This window comes from Pleurodeles waltl, chromosome 8, assembly GCF_031143425.1.
Source record: "Pleurodeles waltl isolate 20211129_DDA chromosome 8, aPleWal1.hap1.20221129, whole genome shotgun sequence".
Taxonomy (NCBI): Eukaryota; Metazoa; Chordata; class Amphibia; order Caudata; family Salamandridae; genus Pleurodeles; species Pleurodeles waltl.
The window spans coordinates 560,604,450-560,628,708 of NC_090447.1; positions in this window are offsets into that span (position 1 = coordinate 560,604,450).

Below are 24,259 nucleotides of genomic sequence, written 5' to 3' on the forward strand. Positions count from 1 at the left end.
CTGGGGACCACCACCTCTCTGTGGCTTTTTACAAAAAAAAACTTAGGGGACCCATGCAGAGCCCCCGGGTCCACCACCTCCCTGGAACAACATTAAAAAAATATATGGAGGGGCTGCATGGACCGCCCCCTCTTCCCACCGGAGCACCTGGGACCACGACCTCCCTGGGACTACATTTTAAAACTATGAGAGGGCTGCCTCAGGGAGGTGGTGGTCACTGGGGTGCAGGGGTGCATGGCCCCCCACATACCTGACATATTATACTGCCCCATCCAGGTGGTGGTCTTCGGAGTGTGGTGGGCTGCAGGACTCCTCCTGCATACTTGACACAGCGACCCCCCCTGCATATATGACACATTATATTGTCCTGTGGACCTGGAGGTCCCCAGGGCATAGGGGGGCCCTCAGCCTACATATTACCCTGGGGAGGTGGCAGTCCCTGGCACATGGGAAGGGCCCGGCCCCCTACATGCTTAAGATATTGCCCCAGGGATGTGGTGGTCCCCGGGGCACGAGGTCCACGTGGCACCCTTCATACTTAATAAGGGGAGGGTGGTCTCTGGGGCTGCTGTAAGCCCTAGGAGGGGAGTTTCGTGCACTCCCTCCTATTTTTCCACAAAATACCCCCTGGACCTGGCCCATCCAGTGGCAACATCAGTTAGAAAAGCGGGAAATTTTTTTTTTAAGATCATGGTGAGATCTGCAGATCCAGATGCAAATTTGTCCATGATTAAAAAAATATACTTTAATGCCTTGGTGGGGTCCCAGGGACCCCTGTTCCAAAGGCTAGGGGGTTAGGGTCTATATACCCTGTCTCGTTTTCTATATTTTTTTACTTTTTTGGGGCGACTCGGTTGAAGTCGCGTCCTAAAATGGCTGCCATCACTTCTTGTTTGAAGTGTTGGCAGCCAATCAGAACTCAGCAGGAGAGCTCCCTGGATCCACGGCCCTAGATTTTCAAATTTATTTTCCTTTTAATATCTCAAAAACTACTGGATGGATTTAGGAATCTATGGAGTCTATGGGAATTACCATGGAAAACATACTTAATTTGCCCCTCCTTTTTCTTGGCCCCTGGTTGACCGATCATCCCAAAAGTTTCCATGCACAAGACCCAACTTGACACTTTTTTTGGAAAATTTCATGAAGATTTGTCAAACGGTGTCAAAAATATAGGCAAGTAAAAAAACTCTTTTTCAATGGAAACTAGGTCCTAACTATGCCTACCTACTGGGAACTGCTAAGTATGGATACTTAAAAACATATCCATATAGATAGATGACCTTTGGGTCAGCTCTGTTATGCCATTTGTTTATCTGAGATTCCATCTATGACAGCAAACTGCAATGGTTAATCCTTCAGTCTACATCAGTCATTGACTCTTTGCCCTGTAAATGACTGAATTTTTAGATCACATGTGTGCATTCCTATGAAAATGAGTGTGCCTCAGTGTCAGGGGTGTCTGGCCAGTCTTTTAGTTTTGGAATTGCATTTGCATCTCCTCTTTTTACTTTATTGTTTCTTAAGAGGATGCTACAGTGCTTCAGGCAGTGCGAACAGGTGACTTGCTTACGGATTTTTTATCTTCAGTGCGCCGCATCCCATGTGGCCACTTCCTGTAGACAGGGAGACGAATAAGGAATGTTGTTGTTCATAATGTATCATTGTTTTACAGTTCCTATACAGCCAACACATTGGTGTGAGAAATTGGGTTGTTGGGTGACTGGGATGTGAGCCCTGGTAAAGCAACAGCCACAGTCCCTTGCAGAGTGAATCACAAAAAGTCAATAAGTTAACCCACGCTTATTGCATGGTAGCTTGGCACAAGAAGCAGTCAGACTAAACTAAGAGGCAGTGTGTTAAGCATTTAGAAAAATACAACCACTTTTAATACATCATTTCACAACAAAACCATCAAAATCCAATTAGGAGAACTAGAGTCATGATTTGTTAAAGTTTACGGTTTTAAATATCAAGTCTTCAAATTTGGGAAATGGCCACCTGAGCACCTTTAGCATCAAAAGCAAGGGTCCAGGAGTGGATGGAGACCCCCTTGGGTGGGGGGAGGTCAAGATTTTCTCAGGCTGGGTCCAGGTGCAGGTTCAAGATTGTGGGAGTCTGTTTTGTCCCTGGGATCCTGGACAGGAGACTATTTAAACTAGCCATTGGAGTCACTTCTGAACTCTTGGGTGCTTGTGAAGATGGTGGGCTCCGCAGTAGGGCTGGTCTCTGATGATTCAAAGCAGGCTCCAGGAAGCAAATCAGTCCTTCCAGGTATAGGAGCAATCTGGGAGAGTGCACTGCAAGTCACAGCAGCAGGCAGTCCTCTGAGAGGCCTTCTGCAGGTCCAGTAGTGAAATGAAGAGTGGGTCTGAGAGCCCTATTTGTATACCCGGTAGCCCTGCTCCTAGAAGTTGGGAGAAGTCTCCAGAAGGGTTCTTTGAAGTTCCAGGAGTTTCTTGCCTCTCCCCCCCCTGGCTCCTAGCCGGCTGCACCTAAAATACAGGGTTGTTAAGCCTACTGTGTGGTGGCAGAGCCCAACCTATTCAGGTGCAAGTAGGGCTGTGCTTAGATCCGCCCCCCATCAAGTTAGTTAATGGCCCAATCAGGCTCAACAAATATGGGAGTTTTTCACTACTAGGACATTTAAAACTTAAAAATACACGTCCTACCTTTTGATTACAAAGCCCTTTGGCCTACCTAGGCCCTACCTCAAGGATGACTTATATGTAATAAACGGGGAGTTTAAGGCTTGACAAAGGGGTTTAAATGGCAAGTCGACAGGGCAGTGTGACACTGCATTCAGTCTGCAATGGCAGGCCTGGGACATGTTTTGAAGTACTACATAAGTGAGTGTCAAACTAAGTGCTGCAGTCCCACTAGTAACATTTCATATACAGGCCCCCAATATATGGTATACCACTGTACAAGGGACTTTTTTGTTAATTAAATATGCCAATCTAACCATGTTTTAGGGAGAGAGCACAAGTACTTTAGCACTGGTTAGCAGTAGTAAAGTGCACAGAGTATTAAGGCCAACAAGCAACAATCCAGCAAAAAGTAGGAGGAGGAAGACAAAAGGTTTGGGGGGGACCCTGTAGAGAGGGCCATTTCCAAAAGCCAGCTTAAACTTTTAAACCATGATAGACAGTAAGACGAGCACCCGCTGCTGTCCTTAGTTTTGTTATTGCAAACATATGCCCATCGTGCTTAATGGCAGCATGTTTTCTTTTTTCTACTTGTATTATTTTAATTTATTTTGCATATGTTGTTGAGTTTGTTTATGTTTTATTCCGGTTATGTCAGAGGGTGAATGCATTAATAAGTCAGTGGATTGATACATGGATGAGTGAGTGCAAAGATTAGTGACAGTGTATGTATAATGACCCATAGAGGTCTATACCCATCAATGACACAAAAGGCACTTTCGTTCAGATACCAGACCTATAAGCACTGCAATTGCTTGTTTATTTTACCTGTGGCCGAATGCAGTCTAGATTAATCAACATGCTGTTTTGTTGTGCTGCAGTTTACCCGTGTTAGTATGATCATTTTCTGGTTGGCCACTGGTGGTCTGCCTAGGAGATGCTGGCAGTGTTGCTGATGTTGGAGACAGAGGTACAGTGAAATCTCAGTTGGCTCATGCTGCTATGCCCAGAGTTCTTAATGTTGGATCTATCAGACGGAGCTGCTCCACCTGCGTGCTACCAACACCCAGTGGTGAAGCCCCATGGCCAGTGAGGTCTTCCAGCCACTGCTGAATCTACACTTACTTAATTACAATGGTTTCCATTGGTATCATTCATTTCAATCCTCATTAATCAGCAAATCATGACTGTATGCAACTAATGCACAACATATAAATAAAAATTCAGATCACCGTACATTGTCAATGATATATTTAAGGTATCAACCTATTATATCACCATGAATCCAAAAGTGCAGTGTGTCCCATTGACAAAGAAAACCTCAAGCCAGTGTATTACATACAAAGTGAAAATAAAATGTGATCACAGTTTTGTATGTGTGTTTTATTAAAGAACAAACAGCAAGGCTGGTAATAAACTATTTGGCTAACATATAATTTATAATTTGCTTGTTTATTTGTTGACTATGTTTTGTCCCTCAACGTGGTACAGGGTTCTCATAAGGACGAGAGGAAGCCTGGGACGAATTGTGTAAATGGTAAAATTCACAACAGTCTTCAGAGGGGGGTAAATACAACGTAAATCCTGTGATAAGGTAACAAGTACTCTCTGTATGGGTGTTGCGTACCCTCACAGTGCAAAGATGCTGATTATAACGCGGCCGGTTGACGCATGGCAGCTTGGATACACCACAGTAAATCAACTCATCATTGTTTACAAACAAACAAAGAAGAACCATTATGATTAAGTATGTATCAATAGCCTAGGTTCCCATAGGTTTATGGGTGGCTTTTGTTTCAAAGTGCTGAGGAATCTACAACATGGGTCTTAGTCATGGCATATGCTAGAGCCCTTCAGTTCTTCATGTATGTCACCCACAAAGCCAGAGACGAAGACACAAGACATTGCTAATATAACAACACAATGTAGTAACATTCGAGGGTTTGGGGCAAAACCATACCCAGTAATAGGAGTTTCCTTAAGTAGTTGCCCACCCATGCTTACATCTGAGTACTGTGATAGAGGGTTTAACCTTTGGTACAGAGGAGCCCATTGTTTAGAAGGATCCTAAAATTCATCCCCAACGTCTTGTCCTCCAAACTTCTCACACCTCTTCGACATTGCATGTGTCTGGGACCTCTGGGATGGAGTGTAAGTTAGCAGCTTCACCCCACCAGAGAATGCTTGGATTGTGCATCCCTGAATCACCATGTCATTTTCTACATCCACTGCTCTAAGAACCGTTCAGCTACCATAGACCCTAAGGAGTCTACAGACCAGAGCAATGCAGGAAGCCTATGCAGCTGGGACTTGGGCGGCATTGCCTGCAAGAAGATACCTAGGCTCTCATTACAACCATAGCGGTCAGTGTTAATACCGCCAACAGGACGTGGAAAAAAATGGGATTACGACCGTGGCGGAAACCGCCAACATAGACAGCCACTTTAACACTCCGACCGCCACAGCGGTATAAACAAACAGTGCGGCGGTCGCCACCAACAGATAGGCAGGAGACAAAGTACCACCCACCCTATCACAACACGGCTATCTGCCACCTTTTCCAGGGCGGAACCAACGCAAATAAAAACACGGCAGAAACAGTACACAGAAGGGAAAACACTCACCTCTCCACACCCCACGAGGAACCAGGACGCCATGGAGCCCGAATTACAGATACTGCCGGCGATGGTCTTCCTGCACCTCTATCAGGAGCTCCAACGACGGTGGCGACGGCCACGGAGAGTACTGCACTTACAACACAGGGGAGGGGGGAGGGAAAAGGGAGTGACACACTCACACGCAACACGCAACACCCCCACCCACACCACCATACACACACATGCATGCTGCAACATTACATATACACACCACCAGCCCCCCTTGAATAACGCAAGGACAAAAGGAAATGATTGTCACAATTGTAATCAATCAAAAAACATAAGTCAAAAGTCCAAATCCAGTATATACAATTATTTACACCAACTACACAAGTCCGGATAGTGCACAAATCATTGTCCGTGGACCACTGGGCCCAAAATGCATGGGCGAGGCCCATACTAGATACCTGACTCCAAGCGGAGTCAAGGTCTGAGGTAGTGGATGTGATGCTCCACTGGTTCTGGAGGGGGCTTTGTGCCCAGAGTGCTTCATCCTGCCAAGGACTGAGGTAGTGGATGTGATACTCCACTGGTTCTGGAGGGGGCTTTGTGCCCAGAGTGCTCCATGTGCATTGTGGCTGGAAAAAAGCACTCGACTGGGGGTGTGTGCCACGAGATTGCCGAGGTACAGGTAGGATGATACTCCATGGAGGCAGAGACATACCCCACACTGCTGCGGCTTCGCATTCCATATGCAGGTGACAACTGTGATGACAGTGATGCTTCATGGAAGCTGCCCAAGGTCCACAAACTCACCACCAGCCTTGGACGACTGACCACTGGGGATGGTAGCCATGTCTGCGGTGGTGCAATTGTCTGAGGATGTTGCGGGCCGCTGGCGGTACTTGCGGCGGTGTCATTCGCGGCGGTGCTAATGGCGGCAGTGCTGGATGCGGGCTCTGTGGCGGCAGTGCTGGCAGCGGGGTCTGTGGTGACGGTGCTGGCTGCGGGCTCTGTAGCGGTGGTGCTGGCGGCGGGGTCTGTGGTGGCGGTGCTGGCTGCAGGCTTTGTGGCGGTGGTGCTGGCGACGGGGTCTGTGGTAGCGGTGCTGGCTGTGGGCTCTTTGGTGGCGGTGCTGGCGGTGGGGTCTGTGGTGGCGGTGCTGGCTGCGGGCTCTGTGGTGGCGTTGTTGGCTGCGGGCTCAGTGGCGGCGGTGCTGGCTGCGGGCTTTGTGGCGGCGGTGCTGGCGGCGGGGTCTGTGGTCGCGGTGCTGGCTGCGGGCTCTTTGGCGGCGGTGCTGGCTGCAGGCTCATTGGAAGTGGTGCTGGCTGCGGGATCTGTGGCGGCGGTGCTGGCAGCGGGGTCTGTGGCGGTGCAGGTGGCGGTGTTCTCCGCCGTACAGGTTGGCATCAATGTGGATAGAAGGTGTGACACTGGTCCCTCAGTCGGTGCCACCATGCCCTCTGTTGACCTGTCCTTCAGTTTTTGGCCCTTCTCCACCTTTGATGGTGGCGCAGCTGTCCTGCCACTATCGTTTTCCCTGACCCCTTGGTGGCAGGTGTCTTTGGCTTCTCCCTCCAGGATGTGGATACCTTTTTTACTTTGGCAGGTGGCGGTATGTCCTTCCCTCGCTCCGTGGCACACTGGCAGCCCGGATGGTTGGTGCACTCCAATACCCTGCATTTGCTGGCACCACCGTGCCTGGGGATGTGGTGGCTGAGGTGCTGGGCTGGGACCTGGAAAGCCTGGCCCTAGGGGAAGGACGGGGGGGAGGTGTAGGGAAGAGGTCAATATAAGCCACAAAAAGTTTTTTTAGACACACTGGGACGGGTAGATGGAGGGGGTTTGGGAGTGGAGGTAGAGGTAGTGGTTTAGTCCTTGAATACACACAGTAACAGGCACATTGCGGATTAATAAATGAGTGCAAATGACATTTTGTGATACCTCAGTGTTGGCTGACTTTCTGCTCGCTGTTTTCGTCCATAGGGCACATCTGCTGGGGCAGGTGATGAGATGGCGGCATCATCCAGTGTACAGACCCCTGGTGCACCTGTCGACAATGGAAGAGAGACACATAATAGTCACCTACAGACTTGATTGTGCAACAATCCAGGAACTGTGTGCCCAGTTGGAGCCAGACCTTATGTCGGCTATCCACCATCCCACAGGAATCCCCCCTCTAGTGCAGGTCCTGTCAGTGCTCCATTTCCTGGCAAGTGGTTCCTTTCAAACAACAGTGGCCATTGCATCAGGGATGTCCCAGCAAATGTTCTCTAACGTGTTGTCCAGAGTGTTGTCTGCCTTGCTGAAACACATGCACAGTTACATCGTGTTCCCACAGGTGGAGGATTTGCCCACAGTGAAAGGTGACTTCTATGCCCTGAGACATATCCCCAACATCATAGGTGCCATTGATGGGAAACATGTGGCCTTGGTACCCCCCGCAGGAGTGAACAGGTGTACAGAAACCAGTACATCTCCCATGTGAATGCCAAATTTCCTGGCTCAGTGCATGACGCTTACATTCTGAGGAATAACAGCATCCCTTATGTGATGGGGCAACTCCAGAGGCACTGTGTGTGGCTAATAGGTGAGGACAAGGACCCTATACAGTGTGAATAGGTGTCTGGGTATGGGGTTGTCCATACGGGTTAGAGTGTGTCTAACAGTTGTCCCTTGAAATTTGCAGGTGACTCTGGTTACCCCAACCTGTCATGGCTACTGACCCCAGTGAGAAATCCCAAGACAAGGGCAGAGGAACGCTACAATGAGGCACATGGGCGAACTAGGAGAGTGATTGAACGCAACTTCGGCCTCCTGAAGGCCAGGTTACGGTGCCTCCATATGACAGGTGGTTCTCTCTACTACTCACCAAAGAAGGTGTGCCAGATCATCGTGGCCTGCTGTATGCTGCACAACCTGGCTTTGCGACGTCAGGTACCTTTTCTGCAGGAGGAGGGTCCAGCTGGTGGTCTTTTGGCAGCTGTGGAACCTTTGGACAGTGAAGAAGAGGAGGCAGAAGAAAAGGATATCGGCAACAGAAATAACATAATCATGTAATACGTCCAGTGAGACACAGGTAAGAAGATGTCACTTCCTCCCACATCTCATACTATTGTTGGAGCTAGCATAAGTCTGTCATTTTCACTCAATGTATGGACCCTGACTTGTCACTTTGCATTTCCATTTCACAGATGTGGGTCCCACTTTGTGTCCTCTGCTATATTTCCTCCAACCCTACAGCTGTGTTACATCGGTATGTGAACAATTAAATTGACATTGCTATATTCCATGGTTATTGCAATTACATGTTTGTGAACGCACAGACTGACTCCAGATTGTTTTGTGATTGAAGGGTGTTTATTTCTGTGCAAATAAGTGGAGGGGGTTGTAAAATAGGCAGGGGTGATGGTGGAGGAATGTCCATGGCAGAGTCCAGTCTATTTGTTTCACAGGTGCATTGTCCATGGGGGGCATAGGAAGTGGAGCAATGGCAGTTGAAGGATGGACAGGGTGACAAAGTGGGACAGAAGGGTGACATTCAGGGGGGTCTCATTTCCTGGTGGGGGTCTTGGCATTGTTCTCTGTCTTTGTCCTGGATCTCAGGGACCGTTTGCAGGGTGGTTCTCCATCTGCAGGGGGTGGGGTGCTGGTGTCGTGCTCCTGTGGCGGTGCCTCCTGTCCACTAGCGCAGGCGGAGGTGGAGGGCTGTTCATCATTCAGGCTAGTGTCAGGGGCCCCTTGTTGTGCCACTGTGTCCCTCCTGGTGTTGACAAGGTCTTGCAGCACCCCTGCAATGGTGACCAGGGTGTTGTTTATGGACTTCAGGTCCTCCCTGATCGCCAGGTAGTGTTCCTCCTGCAGCCGCTGGGTCTCCTGAAACTTGGCGAGTACCGTTGCCATCGTCTCCTGGGAATGATGGTAAGCTCCCATGATGTTGGAGAGGGCCTCATGGAGAGTGGGTTACCTGGGCCTGTCCTCCCCCTGTCGCACAGCAGTCCTCCCATTTTCCCTGTTTTCCTGAGACTCTGTCCCTTGAACCGTGTGCCCACTGCCACTGCCCCCAGGTCCCTGATGTTCTTGGGTTGGTGGGTTTGCCTGGGTTCCCTGTAGTGGTGGACACACTGCTGCTTGACGTGTCCTGGGGACAAAGGGATGGGCCCACTGGGTGGGTGCTGTGCTGGTGTTTTCTGAGGGGGGAGGCTCTGTGGTGGCTTGTGCCAGTGTCAGGGGAACCGACTGTCCCAAGGTCCCTGATGGGCCGGGCTGGTCAACTTGATCCAGTTGTGCAGAGCTGCTGTCATCACTGTGGGTCTCTTCTGTGGGGGGACTGGATATGTCTGGTACCTCCTGTTTGGTGATGTTGGGTTGGGGTCCTGCAGGGGTGTAAAGGCATGATTATTGCATCTGTGTGTGCCATCGTGTGCAATGGGTGAGTGACCCTGTACTCCAGTGCTTGCATTCTTGTCTTGATCCTTGTGTGATATTTGGTTTGGGGTCGGTATCTGTAGTGGACATGCTTTGGTGATGGGTGTCCATGCTTTGGTGTTGCATTCAGGGCTTGGTATTGGGATGGGTGGGTTGCGATAGTGGGGCATATGTGAGGTGTTGGAGTAAAGGGGTGAGGGTGAGGGTGGGAGTATGTGATGGCATGTAGGATATAGTAGTAAAGCTTTGACTTACCAGAGTCCAGTCCTCCTGCTACTCCTGTGAGGCCCTCAGGATGCAGTAGTGCCAAGACCTGCTCCTCCCATGTTGTTAGTTGTGGGGGAGGAAGTGGGGGTCCACCGCCAGTCCTCTGTACAGCAATCTGGTGTCTGGAGACCACGGAACACACCTTCCCCCGTAGGTCGTTCCGCCTCTTCCTGATGTCATCCCTTGTTCTTGGATGCTGTCCCTCTGCGTTGACCCTGTCAACAATTCTTCGCCATAGCTCCATCTTCCTTGCAATAGATGTCTGCTGCACCTGTGATCCGAATAGCTGTGGCTCTACCCGGACGATTTCCTCCACCATGACCCTGAGCTCCTCCTCAGAGAACCTGGGGTGTCGTTGAGGTGCCAGGATGTGGAGTGGGTGATGTGTGAGGTGGTGTCTGTTGTGATGTGTGAGGGGATGTGTTGTTGTGTGTTGTTAGAGGTGCGTGGATGTTGTGTAAGTAATGGTGTTATGTGTCTGTGGATGCTGGAGTTGTGTATGGTGGTGTTTCTCTCTGGCGTGGTTTCAGAATTCTGGTAGTAAGGGTTTGTGGGTGATGTGGGTGTGTGTTTTATATTGGATTGGGTGTGTGGGTATGTGTGTCAGGTGTGTGTATTTTGAATTGTCCAATGTGGTTGTGTTTTGTAAATGTGTGTGTATTTTGAGCGCAGCGGTGTGTACCGCCAATGGAATACCGCGGTTGAAAGACCGCGCGTGGATTCGTGGGTCGTGATTGTGTGGCCTTATTCCTGTTGGCTTGACGTGCCGGTTTTGTTATCGCCAGTTTATCACTTACCTTTGGTGTGGCGGACTTGTATGGGTGTCTGTATTATGGCGGATTCCGAGCTATGGGTCGTAATAGCTGTAGCCGAATTCCGCGTCCGCAGCGGTATGTTGGCAGTCTTCTGCACGGCGGTAACCAGCATTTACCGCTAGGGTTGTAATGAGGGCCCTAATGTCAGTGAAGAAATTCATTAATAGCCCTCCACACCCTTTTCCTTAGTAAAATATTTACACAATAGGACCAAGTGCTATCTTGACCATCTTCAATGTTGAAACATGTTGGTGTGGCAAACTCATTCGCATAGTGAGGGACATGCACCCGTGCCCTGAGTGCCCCACTGTAATGTTGTCTGGATCTCTGATGCTGATTTCTGTTGTTATAGGCGAACACAAATCATGCTTGTACTCCTCAACATATGTCTCTCTCACAGATTGCAGTCTTTTGGAACCTGGAGAGGCCCACAAAGCAGTGCCCTGATAGTGCTGAAAGGATACTGCCTTTACCAGGAGTTAAGAGCATGAATGCGGTGGCGGCAGCATACCGTGCAGAGATCAGTAGGATTGAACAGGTCCTTTTTGTCTCTGTCACTGGAATGAGGCCTACCGGCACACTCATTTAACATTCCACTGCTGTGTGCTTAACTCAACTTTTGCCATCATCGGTCTGATGTGGAGTGCTGCGCAGTGCATATGTGGTACACATGTGCTGGGTATTTGTGTGCCTAGTGCAATACAGGAATAATGCAGTGCTGTGCAGTGTGTGTATATATTAAATACATGCTGGGTCTATATGTGCCTGTGAATGATAAAAAAAAATAGGAGTGTAGTGAAGTGCAGTGTATGTATGCCTGTGAAGGGCACAATACATAGAAGAATCTAGGTCCAATTTTGGGAGACCCAGGGCTGACTGAAGGAACATGAGGAGAGGAGGTAGAGGAAGCACTCCAGATAGATTTGTGGATTGCTGCATTTCTGTAAGCTTGATGAGGTCTGAACCTCCAGTGACTCCCATGGCCTGGGTTGTGGGGCTATAAGATATGGATTTGTTCTTGCTATGACTACTTTCTAGGTGAAGGGCAGGGCAGATGAGAGAGCATTTCAAAAGGAAGCACACCCCAATATATGTTTCAAAGACTCAGACTCAAAATCACATTTAGTGTCTGGAAATGGACTGTAAGACGGAGAGCTAGGGCCCAACTGTCAACTGTTAAGCAGCCAGCTGGGTTGTGCGAGGAGAAGAAGCTTTGCAAGACTTCTGCCTATGACAAAGACCGGTGGCCAATGCATGTTAGTCTCCTAGCTGGGGGAGGGGACATCACCTAGGGATTCCAAGACTACCTGCCTTGGAGACTGGAGCACCATCACCTACCTGCTTCCCAAGAACAGTGTGCCAAGTGAGAGAGAGGAGAGTGTTGGAAGTGGCAGGTTCCAGTGGGGGATCCTGGTGATGGGATCCCCATAGCAAGGTCTGAGGAGACTGCTGCTGCACCAATCAGTATGTTGCCTCTGTGCAGGGAAAAGTTGGTAATCCCTGTATGCCAAAGGAGGACTGACGTGAAGTGAGTTGCGAATTTTGCTGTACTGATCGGGTTGTTGCCCATGTGCAGTTACCAAATCAGTGATCCTGTATGCAAGGTGTGGCTACCGTGAAGATTGCTGTTGTACCGATTGGGCTGTAGCCTGTGTGTGGGACCACTTCAGCAACCCAGTGTGCCAAGAGCAGCCACTGTGAAAATTGTGGCTGTGCACATCGTACCATAGCTTGTGCACAGTGGAGTAACGGTGACACCCTAAGCCGGGGGAACCATCTTGGACAAGGCAAGTAGTGTGGTCTGTTTGAGACGATCATTGAGGAAGGAGGCTGTTGTGGGGGCCGGTGCTGACCCAAGCCATGACTGAGGACCAGCACCACGAGCATCTCAACCCTTCCCTTACCAGCAGGAAGGAACTAAAAAAAGGTACCAGCTTCAGAGGATGTAGGAGGGTGGCCTGGTTTGTAGTGGGTACCTAAGGTACTTACACCTTATACCAGGTCCAGTTATCCCTTATCTATTAAATGTAGTCAGTTTCTAGAATTCAGGCCGTCTAGAAGTAGCTGTAGGCAGAGCAGCCAAGGCTGAACTAGGAGACATGCAAAGCTCCTGCAATACCACTGTAGTCACACAATACTCACAAACATGAAAGACAGTACTCAGTGTTACCAAAAATAAAGGTTCTTTATTTTAGTGACACAAGGCAAATATATTTTAGAGGCTATACTCCCTAAGGAGGTACGTATTATACATAAACTATACACTAGTAACCAAAATCAGGTAAGTAAACAGTCATAAAATAGTGCAAATAGAGCAAAACACCATAGGTTACAATGGGCCTAGGGGGAACACAAACCATATGCTAAAATATTGGAAGGCGAATGTCGGTTTCCCACCTAGGCAAGAGGAGTGTGTAGAGGGGCACTGGGAGTGTAAGAAAACATCAAAGGTGAGTAAAGTACTCCACCCCAGAGCCCAGGAAAGCAAGACTAAAGTACAGCAAGTTTCCTGAGAAAACACTAGAAGTCGTGATAAAGAATAATGTAAAAACCAAGCAAGACTGCAAGACACCAACGATAAATTCCTGGACCTGAAGACCTGTGGAGAGAAGAGACCAAGTCCAAGAACAGCTGAAGAGACCAGGAAGAACAGGAGCCTCTTCTAAACCAGATGAAGGTGCAAAAGTGAAGCCTCCAGTTGGAAGAAAATGTCAGAAATGCACCAAAGAAGACAGCTTCTGGTTCCTGCTTGGTGCAAGAGATGTCCCACGTCGAGTCGGTGAATGCAGGCTGGTTTTCGACATTGGGTTCCGCCAACAAGCCTTGGCTCATGCAAGAGGCACGTTTGGCGGGAAAAGGTGCTGCCCTGCCTAGGAGGGACCTGGGGGTCTCAACTTGAACTGAGGAGACAGAGGGGACTCTCAGCACTTTGGAGAGCCCTCAGAAAACCAGGAAGCACCCCCAGGAGTCCCAGAACACGGGGACAAAGGAGTTGCAAATCGCGGTCATCGCAGCACTACACAAAGGGATCCCACGCCGCCGGAGCACAACTCAGGGAGCTGAGTGTCACAGGATAGAGTGCTGGGGACCTGGGCTAGGCTATGCATGATTGATTCCTTGGAAAAAGTGCACAGAAGCCGTAGGAGCTGCAAAACAAGTAGTGCACAGGGGTACTGTCTGGCATGGGGAGGCAAGCTCTTACCTCCACCAAATTTGAACAGTTGGACCTTTGGACAGTCAGGGTCGCTTCGGTCCATCACCTGTGTTCCAGGATCCATGCTCGTCATCAGGAGAGGGGACCCAGAGTACCGGTCATCGCTGCAGAGAGGCGCCTGCTGAAGGTAGGAAGTGACTATGTCACTCCATGGGAGATGCTTCGGTCCTTCTGATGCAGAATGAAGGCAGGCAGTCCTCGGAGCGTGCACAACCTGGAAACTGTTGCAGTTGCTGGCAGGAGCTGGAGTTACAGAGTTGCAATAGCCATCTTGGATACTTTGTTGCAAGTTGTAGAGTTCCTGGAGCAGTTCTGCGGTTGATCTGATGGTAGAAGGTGAAGCAAAGGATGCAGAGGAGTCCTTCTGGAGTCTTGCAATCTGAATCTGAGGAAACACCCACAGGAGAGACCCTAAATAGCCCTTAGAGGAGGATTGGTAACCTAACCAAGTATGGACCTACTGTGAGGTTACAGCATCTGGGGCTGCAGTGGAAACCTCAGAAGGCTGGTATGGCAGTACTGGAGGGCCATGGTGATGTCCCCAGAGTGCATGGGATTGTGCAACCAATACTGGAATCAGTATTGGTGTACAATTCCCAGTTGTTAGACACATCACATGGCCATATTCGGGGTTACCATTGTGAAGCTACAGATATATATTGACCTATATGTAGTGCACACTTATAATGGCGTCCCCGCACTCACCAAGACTGGGAATATGGGCCTGGATGATGTGGGGGCAACTCTGCTAGTGCAGGGGTGTCCTCACATATAGTTATTATGCACCTAACCTTCACGGTCTGAAGGTTACATATATAGGTGACTTATAAGTGAGCTGGTGCAGTGAAAATGGCTGTGAAATAGTGCTCACACTATTTCCCTCAGGCTGCAATGGCAGTCCTGAAGAAATGTTTGTATGAGCTCCTTATGGGTGGCAAAAGAAATGCTGCAGCCCATAAGGATCTCCTGGAACCCCAATGCCCTGGGTACTTAGGTACCGTATACTAGGGACTTATAAGGGGGATCCCGTATGCCAATTTGGAGTGAAATATGGAGTCACTAGAATATAGTGACAAATTTAGAAACAGAGAGAGCATGAGCACTGGAGTTCTGATTAGCAGGACTCCAGTGCCAATTTAAAAAACAGTGCAAGTACACTGGCAAGCAGGCCACAAACCATAGGCACTGGGGTCCTGACTAGCAGAATCCCAGTGACACAGTCAAAACACACTTACAATCCGGCAGAATTTGGGGGTAACATGTCAAGAAAGATGGTACTTTCCTACAGAGGAGCATCGAGAACCACCCAGCCAGACTGCATGTAAGGAACTCAAAAACACCCAACTGCAGCTCTCCAGAGCTACCTGTGTGAAAGACTTACCAGAGGCAGCCACTGCAGCTTCAGCACCCGCAAAGGAGGCGTGGTCTGAGACTACCATCACTCGGATCCTTCTGGTCAGACTGACTGATGCACCAGAAATCCCCAGGGAAACTTGCCTTCCAGAAAGCACCTTGGTGCTGGGGGAGGTCATTCTAGGATTTGGCTGAGAGGTAAGAGAAAGCCCTGTCTTGTTCCTATGCAAATGGAGGGTGTTGGCGATTGTGAGCGATGCAGAGCAGATGTTCTTGGTTGGTTGATGGAAGTGTAGACAGTGGCTGAGGTAGGTGGGACCTTGGTTGTGAAGTGACTTGTATGCATGGGTGAGCATCTTGAACAAGCAGCATTTCTGACTGGGGAGCCAGTGTAGTTTTCAGAGGTGAGGGGTGATGAGTGTGGGGCAAGGAAGGTTGAGGATTAGTCTGGCTGCAGTGCTTTGTATGGTTTGCAGCTGGTGTAGTACGTGTCTGGAGTGCCATAGTCCAGTCTGCTTGTGAAGAGGGTCAGGGTGATGGTCTTTCTGGTGTCAGGAGGGAGCTATTTGAAGATTATTCTGAGCATGCGAAGTATGTAAAAGCAGGCGAAGGTGACACCACTGATTTGATGTCTCATGATGGGATTGGTGTCAGGATGATGCCCCGGTTTCTGCAGTAGTAAGAGGGTGAGGGGTTGGGGGCCTTGTGCTATTTTTGCCAAATATCAACACTTCAGTTTTTTCAGCATTCAGTTTTAGGTAGCTGTCTCTCATCCAGGGGGCCACGTTGGTCATGCACATTTTGAAATTACTTTTAGTGGTGTTGGTGTCTTCCGAGAGAGATAGAATAGTTGGGTGTCATCGGCATAAGAGATGATGTTGAGTCCATGGGCCCCAAGAGTCATGTATACATGTGTCATGTATACATGTATCATGAAGGTCTGAAACCCAAGCAAAACACCTCTGTGAAGGTGGGGTCAAAGGGGATAATAAATATCAATTTATGGATGATCTTTTTAAGGGAGCTGCCCACTAATAGGCCACATTGAACTTTGCCATTGCGATTCAATGGTTTCACAGATTGTCACCCTCAAGTGTTCAAAAAGGTGTCACAGCACAACTTGAGGTAATAGTGCTTTTCTGTGGTAGCTTTCTATTGTGGAAAAAACCTTTCAGCGGGCAATGCATCACAGGTCATGAATTAATTTGGTCATAGTAACTTTTCTAAATCTACACTTGCCCACCACTGTGACAAAACATTTAACCTTTTTGACCACCAACTACACTCCAATCACCTAAATAATAAAGGCAGTATGTACTGTGAATCAGGAGCTACTGACAGATTGCATATAGGCCTTCAGTCCAGGAGGGAAAGAAGGAATGAGGGAGGGATGGGGCATCTTAGATTGGACCCTCCCAATCACATGCAAATAAGAAAAAGCAAACCTGATGAAACACATTAGTATACCAAGAATATTATCCAAATTGTATGGTGCACTAAGCAATGTCTAATGTGTACGTCCAAGAAAAGCATAAGCAATTCACAAATTGTTAGGTAGGCTCTCACAAAAATACTTATAATGACAAATGGGGTTTCTGAATTTTTAGACCAAAACAATGCTGGAGTGGCTGGTCTCCTAGGCGTCGGTTATTATATGTGTTAATCATCCCCTTGGTGCTCATTAAGTAAAGATGTACTTGAGATACTTTGGGGATTTTTAATTCCAGGATCCCCACCTTCAACTGCCTCCAAGTGCTTCCTAGAAATTCAGGAAACCCATTTGTCATAGGTGTGTGAAGATTTAACTAACAATATTTTGATTTGCTTATCCATTGCTTGGACAGACACACTGGATAATGGTTAGTGAAGCACACAATTTAAACAATATTGTTAGTACTCTAATGTGCTTCAATGGTCTTTTCTTATTTGATACTCACAGACTGACCACTTTTGAGCACCTGTGACAACATATTTGCTCTTCATCTGCATCTCACCAGTACAGTCTTTTCTACCACTTTGATCACATGCGTTCATTGACCATCCTAGAAGTCAGTTCTGTAATTAGCACATCAGTTACAACATCATTTGTGGACTGGTCATAATAACAGTCAGAGTCACTGCAGATGAGATAATGCACATTTGGGAATGACTTTTTTAACTGTGCCCACACATTCAGCCATCTTCGTAGCCTAGTTCTTCCTTGCACTTTTGAGGTGAGAGCTCAATTTCCCAGAGAGCATTGCCCCTTAAATGATGGTGTACTCTACCATTCACCATTGCCCACTGCCCATCCTTGCGTCTAGACCCAAGCTGTTTTCAGATCATGAAGAGATGTATATGTAAGCAAGATTGAGCTCCAAATTAGTTGGGCACATTAGGAGATGTTTAGTGTGCTTGCTCCATTTGCAAAAACATGGAAGGTCCCTTTGGAGTTACAACCACAGTAAACCAATCCTAGAAGAAAGGTTGGGTGCTGATGTGGCCCTCTGCCAGATCAGGGAGTCCCACCACCCTGATGTTGTGGATGCTGGCTCTCCACTAGTGCAGGGAGCCCCACCGTGCTGATGTTGTTCCTTCTGGCACAGCTTTCCTGTTCCTCTGATTTTAATTCTACAGATTGGTTCTGACTTCTGTCACTTCCATCAGGTGTCTGTGGTCTCCACTCTCCCACTTCAGAACAATCTCAAATGCCTCAAAACGTAGCTCCTTCTCCAAAGACTTCCACAGGCCATTGTCTAATTGTCCAACGTCAGTTGAAGTAGGCTGATTTTTAAGCTCCACTACTGTACAAGTTTCATGATTAGCTTCTATAATTTCCCACAGGCAATCCACATATGCTGAGCTGGACAATGATGGTTGGTGGGCCCTGTTTGCCTTTGGATCTTGTTTGGCATTAGGAGGGTGGTTGCACAATGTGTTGCAGTGTGGACTAAGAGTTGTGTGAAGGATAAATCTCAATTGGTTGTCACAGTTTGGCAATGGCTGTGTAACAGCATAGGGCATTCAATGCCTTATTGATTTTGTGTTGCATCTGCTTAGCATCTGGTGGTGGAATGTTGTGAACAGTGCTGCAAACTCCACTTCCTCTGATCGAAATGTGGTGCTTGATGGTCATTCCTGGAGTGTATAAAAGGCCAAAGGCCCTTGGTTCTAATGACAGGTAACAAAGGCTACACCTGTACCAGTGGGCTTACAGGGAGTTGTCTAAAGAAGAAAAGCAGGCTGAGACTAACCACAGGTAGCACCCCAGTAGTTCAAATCAGATGTTTTGCCTCGGATACTGAAGATGAGTGCAAGATCACACATTTCCCCATCCCGTCTGACTGGGGGAGTTCCAATAAGATGAAGAAGGGGGCATGAGTATGTGTTCCTGAACACTATTTAGTTAACCAAGGGGGCACCGTAACCCAGTTCACCACCATCCAGTTCACAACACATCCGGTAAACTAAATGCCTCCAACTCGGGTTCAATAGTCTACACCACACCCACTTTAGGCGTAGCTCGCATGTTGAGAGACTCCCCAAGGTCATACCCTTTATGCTGTTGCTCTCAAAGATGCTCAAAGTATGTATTGTCCACCCTTCGCTTCCAGTAATGGTACCCTACTGTATGTGGTCTTCAGCAGTTTTGGCAAGGCAGAAAGTGTGTTGGGGTACTATTGCCAGCATAACTCATCTGGTGTGGTCCAGATCAGTTACACCCTGTAACACAGGTCAGACAGGGTGGGGGGATACAGTCTCCAGCGGTATGTTCATTTGCCACCTGGCAGCAGCACACATCTATAGGGGAGCAGCAAAGAGCACAATGCAATGTTTCAGCACCCCTTAGCGAGTCGTGCCACACCAGCAGCTTCAAACTTGGCTGGATCAACAGGATGCACAGTCCTCAAAAGGAGGCCAGATAAGCTTACTTCTGTGCTGTGATCTAGTAGGCGTGCTCTCACAGCGTCTCCTAGCAACTGAGGACACTGGAAATTATGAACCACAACATGTTACAAGAAGAGGTGAGCCATCAGCCACCAAAGGGGGGCTTATATAGGGTGTATCTACTTGTACAAGTCCAGTGCTGTGATGTATGGTATATCTCTGGGATCTGGATATCTCTGTCCACAATTCTGTGAATTAATGGTCAAGATATACATAAAACTCTTCAGAGCCCAATTACACCCTTGTATAATTAAAGTATGTTTTACAACTACTCTTCTGAGCAAAGTGTTTTATCTTCATGTCTTCAGGTCATGTTTGATATAGTTCCGTTCAGTATTTTTTACTGTAAGGAACAGCAAAGTTCCCATATGACTTACAATGAAAAATATGACTTCATTTAACCACCCTATAACTTTGCCTCTTATTCAGGAATCTGCACAAAACATTACATAACAAAAAATATGAACATGCAAATTGTCTGCCACACTTCGTACATACCCACCAAATGGCAGTAGAGTTATTAGTATGTTGTGCTATGTAAGGTTTGTACTTTAGGGTATAAATGAGTGTTAGAAATGGGGTCTCTAGTTGGCAGTGGTTTACACCCTGCCCAAGCAGGGACCCTCACTCTACTCAAGGGAAGGGAGTCATACAGCTAAGATAACCCTTGCTCACCCCCTTGGTAGCTTAGCTCAAGCAGTTGGGCTTATCTCAGAGGCAATGTTTGAAGTATTTGTACATACACACACACAGTGAAAACAAGACGAAAGGACCCCACACCAGTTTAGAAGAATAGCCAATATTTATCTGAGTAAAACATGACCAAAATGACAAAAATCCAACATACACAAGCCAAATAGCTATTTTCAAAATTTTAAGCAAGTTTTAATCCAAATAAATCAATGGATGTATCTATTTAGCACAAAGTACATGTGATACATAAAATAAAAAGACAATGAGGGCCACAGGGAAAGTGAGGCACTCGAAAAGCAAAGCAATGCATCGGTCCCTTACTGGCAGGGCAGGTGATTTGTTGATTCTTTCCTCGCAGGAAACAGAATGCGTTGATTTCTTGACACGCAGCCTTGGTTCCTTGCTGTGATGCGGGATCGATGAAAAGGTGGCACCTAGGGATGATGCGTGGAAAATCCAGGTGAGCTGTGTAGATGAGACCACTATGAAACAGGCACTGCATCGATTATGCAATCGTCAGACAGGCGCTGTGTAGATTTTTCATCTGGGAAACAGGCGGTGCATAGATTGTTCTGGCACGATTGCATGCATGGATTTTTACCTTCAGATCACCAGCTTGTACTTCCAAGGGCCCAGGAACTGGAGTTGGCCCCACTTGGCAAGTTAGGACTCTCAGCAGATCAGCCCAGGCACTGGCAGATGAAGTATGTGAAGTCCCTGAGACTTCTTAACAGGAGGCAAGCTCTGTCCAAGCCCTTCGAGAACTTTTGGAAGCAGGATGTAGAAAGCAAAATCCAGTTGTTTCACTTCCAGGATAGAAGCAGCAAGCAGCAGGCCAGCACAGCAAAGCAACAGGCAGAATGGCAGTCCCTCCTACAGCATCCAACTCTTCATGGCAGAATTTCCTAATTCCAGAAGGATTCAAACTCTGTGGTGTCAGAGATCCAGTACTTATACCCATCACTGTCTTTGAAGGAGGTAAACTTCAAAGAAAAGTCTTTGTAGTGCACAAGACCCTGCCTTTCCCTGCTATGGCCCCAGCCACACTCCAGGTGGTTGGAGACTGCTTAGTGTGAGGGCAGACATGACCCTATTCAGGTGCAAGTGTCAGTTCCTCCCAGCACTCTAGCTCAGGAAGACCCATCATCCTGGTGATGGGCCATCAGGATATGCAGGGCACACCTCAGCTCCCTTTGTTTTATTGTCTAGGATGAATGCACAAACAGCCCAATTGCCATCCTGACCCAGATGTGTATTCAGCAGACAGGCAGAAACACAGAATGGTTAAGCAAGAAAATGGCCACTTTTTAAAAGTGGCATTTTTCAAACTCACAGTTCAAAAAACAACTTCACCAAAAGATATATTTTTAAATTATGAGTTCAAAGACTCCAAACTCCAGATCGCTATCTGCCCCTAATGGGAAATTACACTTAAAAGGTATTTCAAGGCAATACCTATGTTACCCTATGGGAACGATAGACCTTGCAATAACGAAAAATGTATTTCACTACCAGGACATGTCCTACCTGTTAAACACATTACACCCTGCCCATGGGGCTGCCTTGCATTCTACAGAAAAGAGGAAACCTGATAACCCTAACCTGACCTGGGTTAAATAATAATATATCAACAAGAAAAATGGTCTACAAGTCGGGATAAATTACATCAATATTTTAAAACACAGTGCTCAATATTGTCTTTATGGATTAATTACTTTCCAAAATGTATTACAACTATTTATGTGCAAGGCAGACAATAATTCATTGGTGAATAAATACAAACTCCAAAATGTTTACAAAACAAAATGTTACACACATACAATTAGTTCAAACATATAGAATTAAATTCGCATTTGCTTCTTGATTCAGTTAAGGCCAACATCTAGCTTCTCAAAGTCTTATGGCTGACCATACCATCAATAGAGGGTTGTGCCCAACAACTTTCTGATTGTAATCCACTCTGTTGCGATGATTGGAAATTCACATACAGGCAACTGTCAAATACCTATATATTTTTAAAGGTATTTTGCAATGCGTATTCAATGATTTTTGTAAAGTTGACTCCAATTACAGAACCCAATCTCGCCACTCTAAATGTCAACGTGTCTTGGCCTTTCCACTCAGGGCCTCATCAGGACTATCGAGGGGCAACGTCGCCTCTGTAAATGGCAGTGTCCAAATTCTGTTTCAGGAAGCACCTTGTGTAAACACATACACGTGTGTGTCTTTGGAAATACGGCAATCCCTCTGTGGAAATTTACCTGGACCAGGCTCGCATACGCGGTGCTTATGGCCAGGGAGGGTTAATCTGCATGGCGTGTCTGGTTAACTAAAGGCTTCCGACTGGGCGCTTCAAACCCGGACAAGCGGCTGGTATTCCGATTAATAAAACTATTCAGCCGTATTTTCGCCGCATCTCTACCGTGGCGTCATGCCTCTTCTGACATGGGGCTGCCTTGGGCCTACTTTAGAGGTGACGCACATGTAGTAAGAGGGAAGGTTTGGGACTAACAAGTGATTTTACTTGCTAGGTTGAAATGGCAGTTTAAAACAGCACACACAGACAGTGCAGTGGCAGGTCTGAGCCATGTTTACAGGAGATACTAATGTGGGTGGTAAAATCAGTGCTGCAGGCCCAATAGAAGCATTTGATTTGAATGCCCTGGGCACATATAGTGCACTTTACTACGGACTTACTACTAAATCAAATATGCCAATCATGGATAAACCAATTTCTAATACAATCTAGACAGGGAGCCCTTGCACTTGCCCTTGCACTTTAGCTCAGGTTAGCAGTGGTAAAGTGTCCAGAGACCTAAAACCAGCAAAAACAAAATTCAGTACAGGATCAAAAACAGGACGTCAGAAGCAAAACAAAACAGGGGAAACCATGCCAAGGTCTAACACCTGTTCCCCGCAGCTGAAAGTGGGGAGAACAACCCAAACTCTTATGAGTTCACATCACTAAGTTGGTAGAACCTGGAAAGACCATCAGCTTTGCCGTGTTCAGTTCCAAGGCGGTGTTCCACCATGAAGTCCATTTCCTGTAGGGAATTGGACCACCTCATCACTTTAGGATTCTCACCCCTTATCTGCATTAACCATTTGAGGAGACTGTGGTCTGTCTGAAACAAGCAGGGGCTTCTTAAGTGCCTACATCATAGAAAAAGCGTTCCATTCTATTGCCCTCCCCCTCTGTTCCCTCGGAAGTAACCTCCTACTAATGAAGGCTACAGGTTGAGCTAGGCCCTCTTTGTTTAGCTGTGAAAGCCCGGCTCCCACACCATGCTTTGAGACACCTGTCTGCCCTACAAGTTCCTTGGAAAAGTAAGGAACCTTGAGCATGGGTGTGGTGCACATGACTTCCTTCACAGCGTCAAAAGCAGTTTGGCACTCCTCTGTCCAGGTCACCCGACGTGGCTGCTTCCTGGAATTCAGCGCTGTCAAGGGGACAACAATGGTGCCATACCCCTTTTTGACTCTCCTGTAGTATCCGGTGAGGCCTAACATTCAGGTGAGTGGCTTTTCACTATAATTTATGCCTCTGGTCTTACAAGGTTCTGGTATTCGGGCGCCTGTTTGCTTTGACCACTATTCTAGGGGTTTGTTCCCTCCTGCTCCTCATCATCAGTTTTCACACTTGTGATTGTGTTAGAGTTATTCCCATGTGAATAAACCAGTATGCCAATATATGTAGGGTGTGTATGCACTTTAGGCAGTCCACCGGCTCACAAATTAATGCAGACCCTTGCTATCTTGATGGTTCGTATTTCATCTGTAAGGCTGGGAGCTTACACTTACTCAGTGCTATCCACACTTGCCTAAATCCTTTCAGGACCTCATGAAGGGCAATGGTTCAGATCCCACCATGGGAATTAACAGAAGGTTTTGGGCCCTATTGTCTATTGAAAGTTGTGAGTTCAATCCCCGTACAGGCCATGCCCACTATGTTTTTGTAGCAGGTATTTCCTATCTGGGTCAGAGGTTATTAGTGGCGGCAAGGGAGCTCGGAGTAATTTAACATGGGTCAATGGAACAGAGTTTTCTGATGACACAGGCTTAAGATTCCCAGTACATGTTATGTCCGAAATTTAGAAATTTCTGATTCCCATCATCTCGGGTTTGCCAGGCGCAGGTATCAAGCCCCTACCCTCACCCCACCCCTTAGTCTTGCAATTCATGTTAAAGCTACACAGGATTTTACAATGTGTTGTGAGTAACCCCCGGGAGCATGCAACCATCATGAGATTTTGGCAGATTAATTAAACAGACACAAGTTTGGCACTACGACAAGTGCAACTGAGTTTAGAATTGAGA